Here is a 13597-nt window from a genome sequence, read left to right as displayed (position 1 = left end):
ATACAATCAACGGTTCTAGGTCCCAATTTTCTTTTTAGGTTCGTTCACAAGAACCTTAGCAAGACACCCCCACATTTTTAAGTATTGCGGGTTAGGCACATGACCTTTCCATAACTCATATGGTGTCTTATTCCCTGTTTTTCTTGTTGGGTATCCTATTCGTATATGGCGGCAGATAGGATTGCTTCCCCACAAGTTCAGTGGAAGCTCGAACTTACAAGCATAGCATTCATCATCTCTTTAAGTGTTACGTTTTTCCGTTCGGCTACTCCATTAGACTCGGGGAGAGTATGGTGGAGTAGTCTCATGAATAATGCCACTCTTGTCACAAAGTCCCGGAAGGGGTTAGACTCATATTCTCCACCCCTATCGGACCGAAGTCTCTTAATCTTCACAGCTTAAAATTTGGTTTTCAACTTCAAATTTTGTACTTGAGAAACATCTCACCTGCCTCATGCTTGTGTCTAAGTAAATATACCATGGTGTACCTAGAGAAGTCATCTATGAATGTAATATAATAAAACTTCCCCTCTAGACATGGTACTTTCCGAATTCACCCAAATCAGATAAATAAGAGTTAGTAATCCAGGTTTTATCTCTAGACACGCGATTCTGCGGGGTTTCTTCGTGGCTTTAGTCTCAAAGACATATCTCACATTTATCATTAGAAAAATCAGAAATTTAGACAATAAACCACATGCTTTCATCCTTTTCATATCTTGAACATTCACATGTCCTAGTCTACCATGTTATATATTAAAAGAGTCAAGCAAGTAAGCGTATGATTCATTCTTATTAATAATAATGTTGTCAAGTACATTCAACATGAAAAGACCAACATTATTACAATAACCTTTACCAACAAAACCCCTCATTCTTTGTCGAACAAACTTGTCACTCTCAAAAGTCACCTTGACACCGGCTTTTCCCCAAAGGGACCGCGAGAAATCAGATTCGACCGAATCTCGGGAACATGAAGAACATTACTAAGTGAAAGGGTTTTCCCCGGTTAACCGGAAAAGAACCTTGCCCTGTTCCCTCTACAGAACGGACCTAGAGTCACCCATATAGACCTTTTCATCTTTCACTAGTATGTAGTCCGAGAAGGCTTCAACATCACCACAGGGCGTGGCGGGTGGCACGAAATCTAGTACCCAGTTCCTCTTCCCAAAGTGGCTATGAACACTTGTGACACAACAAGAAGAACAATATCATCTCCCTCAACTAGATTAGCATTGGGAGGATCATCGGTGTCTTTCTTGTTATCCGACCGAAAAGCCCTATGTCGGGTTTACCCAAACATAACAATTTCCATTGCCAGTACCACTCCTTTTAAAAGAAGTGCCTTTGACCTTGAAATTCTTATTTTTGTTGGACTTCTGCTTCTTAGAGGTTTTGTTAGATTTGCTGGGATTACCTTCAATGATATTGGCTTTAGAATGGAATTCCTTAGACAACACCTCATCCCGAGTCTTGTTCTTTTCCTCTATGTGAATGTGAATGATCACATCCTCAAGAGTCATCTGCTTGCGCTTATGCTTCATACTATTTTTATAGTGTTTCCAAGACTCGGGGAGTTTCTCAATCAAACATCCAAAGAACAAAGGATTCGGGTAAATTAATACCCTCGGTTTTCAAATCATTAATCGACATGAAAATCATGGATTTGAGGCGTTACATCTCTATCCTCTCTCATACGGAACTTTAAAAATTCCCAATAGCATATTTAAAGTACCAAAGATCCTCTATTATGTATTTCTTGTTCAAACTCTCCCATATATCATGTGCATTCTTATTTGAACAATAAATATCAAAAATCTCATTGACAAGGTACTTTCAAAATAGCATGACGACATACCTTATTCCCATTGAGCCAAGCGGCTTGATTTCTTTTCAAATCATTAGAACCCTCCATGGGTCTTTGTATCGATGAGATACTTTGCATAGTTGAGTACATCTAGGGTCGCGGAACACCCTTTCTCCATCGCTTGAAGTGGGAACCGTTGAAGGATTCAATCTTTGACACATTAGGTAAGTTCTGCGAGCATTCAAGAGAGGTCAAAGATCTCTCATAGACGGTTACTTCCATGACTCGAATTGGTTTCTTTGATCGGGCGTGGTGTCAATAGGTGTAGACATCTTGATCTTTCCTTAAAATTGTTGTATGCGGATAAAAGAAAACAATAGAAGACAAGGACGTAATAACGGTAATAACCAAGGCGCGGATTAGGGTCGTCCTTAAGGAAAGATTTCGCCCCTTCCAATGGTGCGAAAGGCAACAATGGCGTCTTCCTCACAGATTCAATGGTTAACAGCGATCGACTTTGCACTAGAAACGGTACCCTCTAGAACGACAATATAACTCTCTCTACGGGGAAGAAGGAAGAAGAAAGAGAAGAAGATTGAAGCAATTAAAGACTTATCTGTTTCTCCGATTAGGTGTAGGTGGAGAGAAGGGAGTATCCACGAGTTCTGTTTCGCTGGTGTGTATGGAGGCAGCACAACTTCTGTCTCTCTCAATATAGAGGCAGCAGCAGCACGTCTGGTATACATGAGTTCTCTCTGCGTCTCTCTCTCTGTTCTGTGATCGATTTCTCTTATGAACACAACAGTGTTTATATAGAGGTATGATCGAATCATAGATGGAGAAGGACACCTCTCTAAACTCTAGCTTAGCCGAAACTTGCTGCAAAAGCAAAAAACAAGTTTAGGCAATTGGTGATCCACTACCCACTAGACAATCAGCCCAAGCCCAAGCCCACGGCGCGGGGCGGGCGCGCGCGTGTGGCTTTGGGTGAGTCCTCCCTCCTAACACAAAAGCCTTTGTACTCTAAGGGCACGCCCTTATGTTAGAGGTTCACCTCATATACCTCACTTCCTAGTGGTGGTTCACCAATGTGGGACTAAACAACACACAAGTGTTTTGAAATATACTTGGAGATTCCAACAGGCTGTGCATACACACGAGTTTAAATTAATGCAGGTTTGGGTCTGCCCCAACCCATAAAAATTTCAAAAAAAAAAAAACTTCACCAACAAATCAATTTCGTGTGAAAAATATTGCTGTCTTCATGAAAAGTTTTGGGATACGGTACTCAATTTTCACAAGAATTCGGTATTTTGGGATACAGTACTCAATCCTTCTATCTAGTTTCAGGCGTTCATAGCTGATTCTGATTACTAATACAGTAATGTAGCTTCCCCATATTTCTAAGTACTAAATCCAGTGCATGAATGGGAAGAAAAACAGGAGATATTCAATTAGACCTTTGTGCATACGAGAAGGAAAGCAGGAGAGAGACCATTTAGAATTTTAGACCTTTCAAAGAAGAAGAAAAGAAAAAAATTCAAATCAATCAAAATGTACAATTTTTCTAAAATAAATGAGACGTTTTAAGCATTGCCTAGATCAATCAGTAACATGATACCTTTTCCTAGCTTAGGTGACCAAACTATATAAACTTTCCATGGAATTCTAAAATCTGAGATGGACCATATCATATACATCGACAGCGCAGTGCATTTGCGGTCCAACATGTTCTGTGCCACTGCTTGGATCATTGAGCCTTGAACCACAAATCCTCACCCTGGAGATTCCACAGGTAATTTATCTATATCAATTCACAAAATTTGAAAGAGGGTCTTTTCAGTTTTTTTTTCCCCAGGTTCTGAAAAGAAAAATCTTCAGTTGTGACGTATAACTATCAAGCATTGTGTTTGGAAATGGTGAAGCTGAATCTATTTCTTGTGGCTCTCCTAGACCCTCTTTTCCCTCTTCAAGATCATTGTTTAAAAGAGCTCGTCACACTTGTTCAATGCATGGGAGACGTTGATAGCTTGGCGTATTCTTCTTTTAACGTAAGCTTTCGTCCTTCTACTTGTATCTCCTCTATCTTCCTAACGGCATCTCTCATACTTAGACGCTTCTCTGGATTTTGTTCAACACATGCAGCGCCAATGTAAAGGAGTTGCTCCATCTCACCAAATGATTCAATCGCGCTTGCAATCTCAGGATCAAATAGTTCAATCTCCTTCCCCTCGAGAAGTGCTGATAAGACCCATTGCACAACATCAGTCCCACCGGTGCCATTGTGGAGATATTGAGATGGGAACTTCCCTGTGAGGATCTCAAGAATGACGACTCCAAAGCAGTACACATCACATTTCGGGGTTGCAAATTGGTACTCTATAGCCTCTGGGGCTTTATAGGCAAACATGGCTTGCACTGCTTGGTTGGGATTCACTACTGACCAAAAGCCATAATCAGAAAGTAGTGGCTCAAAATCTGAGCTCAGAAAAATGTTGCTAGATTTCAGATTTCCATGTGGAAGACTGTACGCAGAAAGTTCAGTGTGGAGAAACGCCATTCCACGAGCAATTCCATGAATGATTTTTAGACGAGTAGGCCAGTCGAGCTCAGCTTGGCATGATCCCCGGTCACCTTCACAGTAAATACATATTTGATGGCAGTTAGGCATAATAGGAAACAGAGAAAAAAAATGTAGTAGGGATAATAGCAGTAACATAACTCAGATCCCTTCAACAACTATAAAGCTTTGTCAATGTTTACTAAAGAATATATGTGAACATGAAGATGTTAATGTTTCATGTAGCTTTGTCAGCTCCAACTTGTAGATTGGTGTAATAAGCAATGCAGATGGAATCTGTGAAAAAACTTCAAATTGCATTGGTACATAATTTAAGGGTCCATTCTATTCATTCTTGGCATTCAGGGTTAGTCAGCCCTGAACCTCAAAAACCTCTTATGCTAGCTTTTGTCAGTTTTACTTGATTAAGTTGGTGGATATGATGTAAAGATGATTTCTTACCATGCAAGAGAAATAACAAGCTGCCTCTAGGAACATATTCATAAACCACCAGTTTCTCCTCTTTTCGGTAATGGTAAGCCAATGGTGTCAAGATGTTCCGGTGGTGTAGTCCCCCCGGTACCGCCTGAGCTCCATATCAAATCCGTCTTTACCAAGTTTATTCATGTCCCTCATTCTCTTCACCACCACAGCTACTCCATTTGTCATCACTGCCTTATATGCCGATCCTAAACTGCCATTCCCCAACACCTCAGCTGCAGCCTTCATCAAATCTGGCAGGCCAAAAGACCTCTCCTCATTTACCACGATGAGATCCCCTGCCCCAGCCCCAGCCCCTTACCACTCTGTGACCCTTTTCGACTGGATGTTATACCTCTGTTGGAAATTGTGGCCGACTCAACTTCCTTGCTGGTTGAAGCCGGTGGTGGCATGTGCAACTCTATTGGCTCATGGAAACTGTCGCCCCCAAGCACATCAAATTCCCTTCTTCTCTTAACCACAATAATTGTTGCCACGGCTAGAGTAAGAATCACTAAAACCAAGGTCACAATTGCGGCTGTTACACTCGCTTCATCTTTTAACGATGGAGGTGCCTGTTCTGGTAACTGTGCTGATTCTGGTGGTGCCGTTGGTGGGACTACTTTACATTCCACACTCAACGGTTTCCCACAAAGGCCAGCATTGCCTAGAAAGGAATTTGCATTGAATTTAGATAAACCAGTCGGAATTTGGCCCTCCAAATTGTTATTAGAAAAATTGAGGGACGTCAATGCCGGTAGTGGGGGTATAGGCCCTGAAAACTGGTTTCCTTCAAGATGCAGCTCCTTGAGATTCGTCAACTTCGCTAAAGATATTGGAATTGGCCCTGTAAATTTATTATCTGACATCCACAACTTTTTCAATGATTCCATTTTCAAGAAGTAGTCCTCTTTGATTCCCCCCGAAAACGCATTATCTGATAAATACAAAGCCTTTAAAGCGCCAAGACGATTGAATTCAGGAATCGGACCTGTGAAACTATTATTCATGAAACTGATACTCCTAAGACCGCCTATTTCCTGTAACGCTGCTTATGATATCAATATTGCCAGAGAGACCCATGTAAGCCTAATCGAAGACCATACACAATGCCTTTATAACAAATAACTCCAGTCCATGGATTCGTTTCATTGCAAGGGAGCGTATCCGGGTTCCAAGAATCAAGTTCCTTCGCATCTTTAAATGACTCCTTAAGTTTTAATAATGCTTCGATATCTGAAGCCCAAAGTACCATAGGAGAGTGGAAAAAACAGAGAAAAAAGAGAAGGGTTGGCCGCATTAGGCCAACAAACACCATCTTCTTTAGATTGAAAAAAACAAAATTAATACCTCAAGATGAAATGTGAGGGTTTCAAACACACCCAAATCTCAGTTTCTTGAAAATGTACCATGTTTTCGTTTCTCTGTTCATACATTGTGTTTTTCTTCTTTCTATATTTCAGTTTTGTTTGTTTGGTGCATTGGTGTGATGAAAGTGGGCATTCTAAGAATAGAAAGAATGGGAAGGATTTTGGTGGGAAAAGAGAGGTGGATCTTCTGTTGACCTTGTCTAATTTTGACAAAAAAAAACAGTTTCTAGGATTGAAGGTTGGGCAGATTTGGCGGCAATTATCAAAGGTTTACTTTGATTCTTTTCTTGCTGTTGGGGTTATTCAACGGAAAAAACGGTCTGGGGAATCTGTGAAATGACCAAAGAACGTTTTTCTTTTATGTCTTTTAAACTCAATCAGTACGGGTATTATCACCATTTTTAGGGGTACCTGCGTCATGCTAAATTATGAGCTTTATACGGATCATTGGGCCTTCTCAAACACAAATCTCCCACTAATTGTTTCCATTGAGTAAGAACCATATTAGATTTCTCTATCCCCAACTTCAACAAGAGCATGTACATGCAATTCAGCTTCACAGCTTGTATAACCTCCTATTCCGTTACAAACTAAGTAAAATGCAGATACTAAAATATTTTAACTACAAATAGCGAATCAAATTAGTATAACCGTGAAGCCATGAACTCAAGTTCAACATGCAATTATTTGTACAACACTTTCATTGACGAAAATGAGATGCATTGCCGTACTTAAGAGCATTCCCAATGCAGTCGACTATTATTCACCTCCACGTAGGCAGTATTTCCCCTATTTTCTACCGTTTTGGTGAAAAAAAAAGTGAGGCTGCCCAATGCAAAGGTGAATATTAATCTCGGACGGAATGTTAGATTCCGTCTGGACGTAAAAATCGAAAAAACGCTCCGGACGGACATCCCGTTTGAAATTTAAAAAAAAAACGAAAAAAAGTCGAAAAATCATGCGAGACGGAATGAAACATTCCGTCCGAAAAAAATAAAATAAAATAAAAAATAAAATAAAATAAAATAAAAAAAACTCCATTTTTTAAAAAAACAACAACACACGGGACGGAATTCAACATCCCGTCTAAAGTTCACAACTAAGTCACTATCTCGATTGGAGGTTTCACCTTCGTTTTGACTTGGAAAAATAATCACCCCCATATTCACCTTTGCATTGGGCAAAAGTTTTGAACAAAAAAAAGGTAAATAAAGTCACAAACCCACCACATCCACCTGCATTGAGAATACTCTTAAATCTGTGTTTGTTATGAAGTTTGAATATATTCGATTTTGGACCATGGCCCAAGCCCACGGATATAAATCTCTCTAGATCCAAAACAAAAGCCCAAAATCCCATTCTCGTAAATTACCAACAAAACAAGGGTACTTCCCCAACAGTGTCCGTCTTCTTGTAACACAGTTAAACGGTAACCTTCTGTTTCATCAAATCTTCTACACCATTAAAAAAAAAAAAAAAAAACTTCAAACCTTGAAACACCATAAAATAACTAAAAACCCATTTCCCCCCACACATCAAGATCATGGTGGGAACACCTACATACAGACGTATACATCACCACCGATCTGAAACCCAGTGGGTTTTAATATCACCTAAAAGAACACTACTTGCCCTTGTTTGGATAGTTGGGTTTTCTTTACTTTTCACATGGCAGAGGAATACAATTAATGGGATATTACTTTTTAGAAGAAATGTGCCTAGGGTGATACCCAAGTTAAGACCCTATGTATTTAACTTGACAGATTTTGGTGGTGTAGGAGATGGGCTGAGCATGAATACTAAAGCATTTGAGAAGGCTGTTTTGGAGATATCCAAGTTGGGGAAGAAAGGTGGTGGGCAACTTAATGTTCAGAATGGGAATTGGGTTACTGCTCCTTTTAATCTTACTAGTCATATGACTTTGTTTCTTGCTGAAGATGCTGTTATACTTGGTGCTGATGTGAGTATTGCGTAATTACAAGTTAGAATAAATTCACTTTAAGAGAAAATAGTATGGTTGTGTTAATGAATTTTAGAGTGTAGATTGACTGAATGAGGTAAGGTAGTAAGGTATGTTTTTTTTAGGTAAGTAAGTTTGAATGGTGTATCTCTTTTAGAATTTACTATTTCAAGGTGAAATTAATGAGGAGATCACATATTTGAGTGTGCAGGAGTATAGAGTGACTTTCGAAAAATAGAAAATGAGAAAGCTGTCAAAATTAGTTATTGATAGAGGGGATTTTAATATATATGTGCTTACGGTGAATGAATGTGTAAACTTACACCTATCTAGGCTAAGAGTATACCATTTCTGGTATTAGTTGAAATAGGGTAAAATTTTGGACTGCTGGACAGGCAAAATGTGGTCTTAAAGGGAAGTCCCTATTAACTTAGTCTTTCCAATTTAAACTTACGATTTCTATTAATTATCTTCCTTGTAATAGGATGAAAAACTGTGGCCACTGATGCCACCATTGCCATCATATGGATCTGGGAGGGAGCAACCTGGACCCCGATATGGGAGTCTGATCCACGGTCAAAATCTCACAGATGTTGTTATAACAGGTTATATGCATATCTTTTCTTGTTTAGGTTTAATGAGTTAGGTGCTCTCTTCTTGTACTAAACACCTCTAATGTTGTCCTATAATCTTCAATTGAGTGTTTTGGGTAATATTTTGTGTACAAGGATTGAAGTGATGGATGTCTGATTAGATATTTTTTATACATCCAAGTCCAATTTGGTGTTGAAATGCTGAACCACCTCATAGGTTACAACATCTGAAATTGACCTAGAGTGTCTTTGGTGTTACAGGAGAATCTACACTGGTAAATCTCACTTTGTAGTGGAGAATGGTCCTGAGATAGGAAGCGATATAATGTTTTTGTCCATCTTAGAGAACTTCTAGGGGCAATATTCATTGGAGATGATTGGGGCATCTAAAACAGCAAAAGGGAAAATTCTTACAACACAAATTTTCTCCGCTGCAAAGTAACATTTTTCGTAAAAAATTTCTTATGCTGCACAAATCTTGAGAATATCTGGCTTGGAATTTTAGGCTGTTTGAATAGCTCAGCTCTAAAGTTTCTCTAAAGTAAGAATTTAAGATGTTGAGGCAATCCCTAGTTATTTAATGTGTATAGATTCTAATTCTGAGTGGGTAGGGCACGTGAACTACTTACAGACTTTAGAGTAATGCATTTGAGAACTTTGACTATAAGTCATAATCCAGATTCTCTGTTAACAGGATATTGTATTCTCAGACAATGTAGACCCTAGTCAATTTTAATGAAAACATGTTTGTAGAGGCAGGATCAAGATTACATCAACTACCTTGTCATTGCCTGGTCTGCACATTAGATTCAATGTGCAGACCAGGCAATGTACCATTCTTGTTGAAGTATTTTGGCTCCTTAGAGGCAATGCAAGCTCAAGTGCTCAATCAATCTCTAAATCAAATAGCACTAACAATTGTCAAATGCCTGAAGCACTGGAGAGCACAATGTGCCTTGGAAGAGGATGAATTTGAGTAATTTTGCTTTCTGGAAAATGACGTACAATAGATATTTCCTCTTCCTGGAACAAATTTATGTTAGTGTCATGTTATGAGCAGTTATTGTTGCAATTTGGTTCTCATCCACATTTAAAATCAATCTTTTTCTCTACTGTTTATGTTCTAACAGGGCACAATGGTACCATAGATGGACAAGGTAAAGCATGGTGGAATAAGTTTAAGCCAGAAGCTTCTCAAACATACAAGGGGTCCCTTAATACAGATTATCTTTGATCAAGTAACATCCAGATCTCTAATATTACTCTAAGGAATTCTCCTTTTTGGACCTCCATCCTTTTGACTGCAAGAATGTGACTATTACTAGAGTGACCATCTTGGCTCCTATTTTCGGAGCCCCAAATACAGATGGAATAAATCCCGGTAAGCATTTCATTATTTTTATTTTTTATTTTATTATTAGTATAATTTTTATTTTTATTTTTTGTGGATTAGAAATCCTATTCTTCAGCTGTGTCATATGAAGAGTAACCCTAACTTTTGTCATCGACACCTCTTCTGTATTTGTTACCTGAAATTGCCATATGGCCCAATGTTTAGCCCATTTCCCATGCCTTCTGACACATGAAGGACCAATTTGTAATCAAGATGACACCTGAATAAACCATTTCATATTACAAGTTATATTGTTTCTAGTAACCGAGTGAAATATATACAAATAGATTGCCAAGAGACATGACTCCTCTTTTCATTATGCTAATATTGTCGGGCTCGGCAGACGTTTTCTGATGATGATCTCCTTTTTTTCATTTTCGTTAAGAGCTTGTGAATGTGGTTCATCTCCGTGATAGGGAGATAATCTTTATGAATAATCCGTGATAGGGAGATAATCTTTATGAATAATACGAGGCCTAGTTTGTAGGAAGGTGATGATCTTCATTATATCGTCTTCTCCCCTTAATGATGATTACTGCTGCTTGTCTATGTAAACTACGTCACCATTGACCTGGTAAGTTTTCACCTAAGCATGGTTTGTCGTTAGACTTGTCCCCTAATTTTTAGTTGAAGTGGTCGAATTTTTTAACTCTGGTCCTGTTGTATGTAAAAACTATGTTAAGACAACCAAGACATATTTTTAACAATTGTCAAAACTTCTTAGGACCCCACTAAAAGGAGTAAAAGCCCCTTTTTCTGTTTTTCTGCCCTACTGTTTGCAGTCAGCTCTGATAATTTGAATAGTCTTATACCCCCCTCCCCAAAAAAATAAAATATAAATATAAATAAAAAAAAAAAGAAGAAGAAAAAACAATTATTTGATCTGTAAATGTCTATACTTAAAAGGGATAAAGGGTGACTCTCACATTATCTGAACTAGATTTAACTGAAAGGAAATAAAATCAATAGCTTATTTCAAGTGCCAGAAAATTACCATTAACTCACTATTATATCTCCTTAATGTTTCAGAGTAGGGCCCACCATTTCAAAAGAAATGTTTTATTCCTTTTAACAGAAAATAAATGGAATCGATAAAAAAAAGACGGTATAGAAAATAAATGGAAATGCCACAGAAGCATCTTTTGTGTAAAAAGATTGCTTTGAACATGAGATTTTGTGTTCAGGCATGGTTGCCATTTTCAAAAGTTTGTAAGGGAAAAAATGAGGTCGACATGTTACTTTTCTTGTTTATCTCATTTCAGACATTAATTTCAGGTTTATGTTCGTTATTATTGCAGATTCATGTGAAAACATGGTGATAGAAGACTGTTACATAAGTGTGGGGGATGATGGGATGCAATAAAAGTGGTTGGAATCAGTATGGAATTGCTTATGGACCCTTCAAAGAACATTTTCATCAGAAACGTTGTTATTCGTTCTATGGTGAGGTGAGAATTTTACTCATGATCACTTATGCATAATTTGAAGCTTCTTGATTGCATTTGGATGTGTCCATAGGTATTTCTGTAATCTCTCCTTCTATGAAGCATTTGGATAACCCAATATGTAACTGAAGTTTAAGTTGAACTGCAATGAGACTGTGGGACATCTAATGTTGTATGTTGGTTGAGAAAGCTCATGATTTCCTGTACCTGTTTCATCTTTGGTCACTAACGGTTAAAAAGATGCCACCGTTCTGGCCTTTCATTGCTTAATACTACCTTGTGGTCATTGCTTTTATGTTGAAGTTGTTGATTAGCATGTGGTGTCTTTTCATTACCTTCTAGGTATATAATCTAAACCTGCTAGTTTTCATTGAACTATGCCAGTGCTGGAGTATCAATAGGCAGTGAGATGTCTGGTGGAGTCTCTAATGTCACAGTTGAGAACCTTCTTGTATGGAGCTCAAGGCGGGGTGTGCGTATCAAGACCAGCCCAGGTAGAGGGGGATACGTTCGACACATAACTTATAGAAATGTGACATTTGACAATGTGAGGGTTGGTATTGTCATCAAGACAGACTACAGCGAGCACCCTGATGAGGGATATAATCCCAAAGCATTGCCAATTCTCCAGGACATAAGCTTCACAGGGGTCTATGGCCAGGGAGTTCGTGTACCAGTCCGAATTAATGGCAGCGAAGAGATTCCTGTTAGAAATGTGACATTCCGAGATATGTCAGTGGGAATAACTTACAAAAAGAAACATATATTCCAGTGCGCTTTTGTTCAAGGCCGTGTAATCGGGAGCATCTTTCCTGCACCATGTGAGAACCTGGATCGGTATGATGAGCAAGCACGGCTTATTAAACACTCTGTGTCGCAGAACATAACAAACATAGATTATGACTTTTGATTAGAGCTTATTTGTGACCACATCCATTGCTTCTCCAGTTCAGCGGCTTTGGTTGCAGTTAGGCCCCGGAGAGTTTCTTCGAGTTTGCTTCTCTCTTTCATGTTCATACGTTCTATGTTGTTTCTTTCTTTTCTTTTTCTTTTTTTTATGCCTCTTTTCCTTTTCTCTTTTCATCCCCTTGGGGAATTTTGTACATAGGTCACCACCTCCAATTGTTTATAGAAACACAGGTTTTATAAAGTTCCAGGTTTTTTGTTACGTTGAATTATCAAGTTCCAATTGTTGGCTTATGTATAGATAGAAGTTCTCAAATTCTTTGTCCAAGAAATGAATGCTTCTCTAATAATAATAATAATAATAATAATAAATTACTTCTTGGGTCTAGACTTTGGGAATGCACGTATGATGATCGAGCGTTAAAAGCACAACATCCACTATTGGTGGATCCCTGAACTTTCTTCAACATGTATGCCACGATTTAATTAATGGAGCAGCCAAGCAGGTGTCAGGCTAATGAACGGCAGCCATGCCACGATTTAATTAATGGAGCAGCCAAGCAGGTGTCAGGCTAATGAACGGCAGCCACCAGCCACCAGTACCAGAGGGTACAAGTTGGTAACTTTTGTTGGCATGTTTGAGGATTACAGAACCAACTTTACCAGCTGCCAAGTAATGGTGTACACGCAAGGTATGAACTCGTCATGGAGATCTAAGATGAATATCCTATACGTCCTTGTTGTTTTGACTTTTTTTTTTTGGTAACTTGTTTTGACTTTTGATTAAGAACAAGCGGCACACGTACATCTTAAAGCTCTTCATTGGGTTGGTTTACATTACGGCAACATTAATACTGAAACCAAAGCGTTAGTAGTAACATTTGATATTAAAAGTGAGAAGTTTGGTGAAGTCCCTTGGCCTGATTTTATCCCTTGGTATGATTGCATCCTTTGGTCTGCTTGCAGAAGGATTAGCTTTGAAGAGTTACATGGATGCCTTTTTCAAACGGATTTATAGAACTATATGTGATGACTGATGAAGGATTATGGTATAAAAGGATCTTGGACAAGACTATATTGCTT

At 38.6% G+C, this 13597-nt stretch overlaps 2 pseudogenes across 2 annotated transcripts; one reads left to right on the top strand and one right to left on the bottom strand.

Annotated features, from left to right (window-relative positions):
• Positions 1-3680: 3680 nt before the first annotated feature.
• On the bottom strand, positions 3681-6293 carry LOC147512480 (pollen receptor-like kinase 3; annotated as a pseudogene). The gene is made up of 2 exons (XR_015217214.1): positions 4830-6293; positions 3681-4441 (listed from the first exon to the last, which is right to left on the bottom strand). The product of XR_015217214.1 is annotated as a pollen receptor-like kinase 3 (transcript).
• A 1347-nt stretch (positions 6294-7640) lies between these two features.
• LOC147512479 (putative polygalacturonase) lies at positions 7641-12776 on the top strand (annotated as a pseudogene). The gene is made up of 5 exons (XR_015214964.1): positions 7641-8177; positions 8662-8782; positions 9901-10151; positions 11462-11611; positions 11993-12776. The product of XR_015214964.1 is annotated as a putative polygalacturonase (transcript).
• The last annotated feature ends 821 nt before the right edge of the window (positions 12777-13597 follow it).

Source organism: Coptis chinensis, chromosome 3 (genome assembly GCF_015680905.1).
Source record: "Coptis chinensis isolate HL-2020 chromosome 3, ASM1568090v1, whole genome shotgun sequence".
Lineage (NCBI taxonomy): Eukaryota > Viridiplantae > Streptophyta > Magnoliopsida > Ranunculales > Ranunculaceae > Coptis > Coptis chinensis.
Note: the sequence above shows the minus strand (reverse complement) of the source record. Positions and strands in the feature narration are given on the sequence as shown.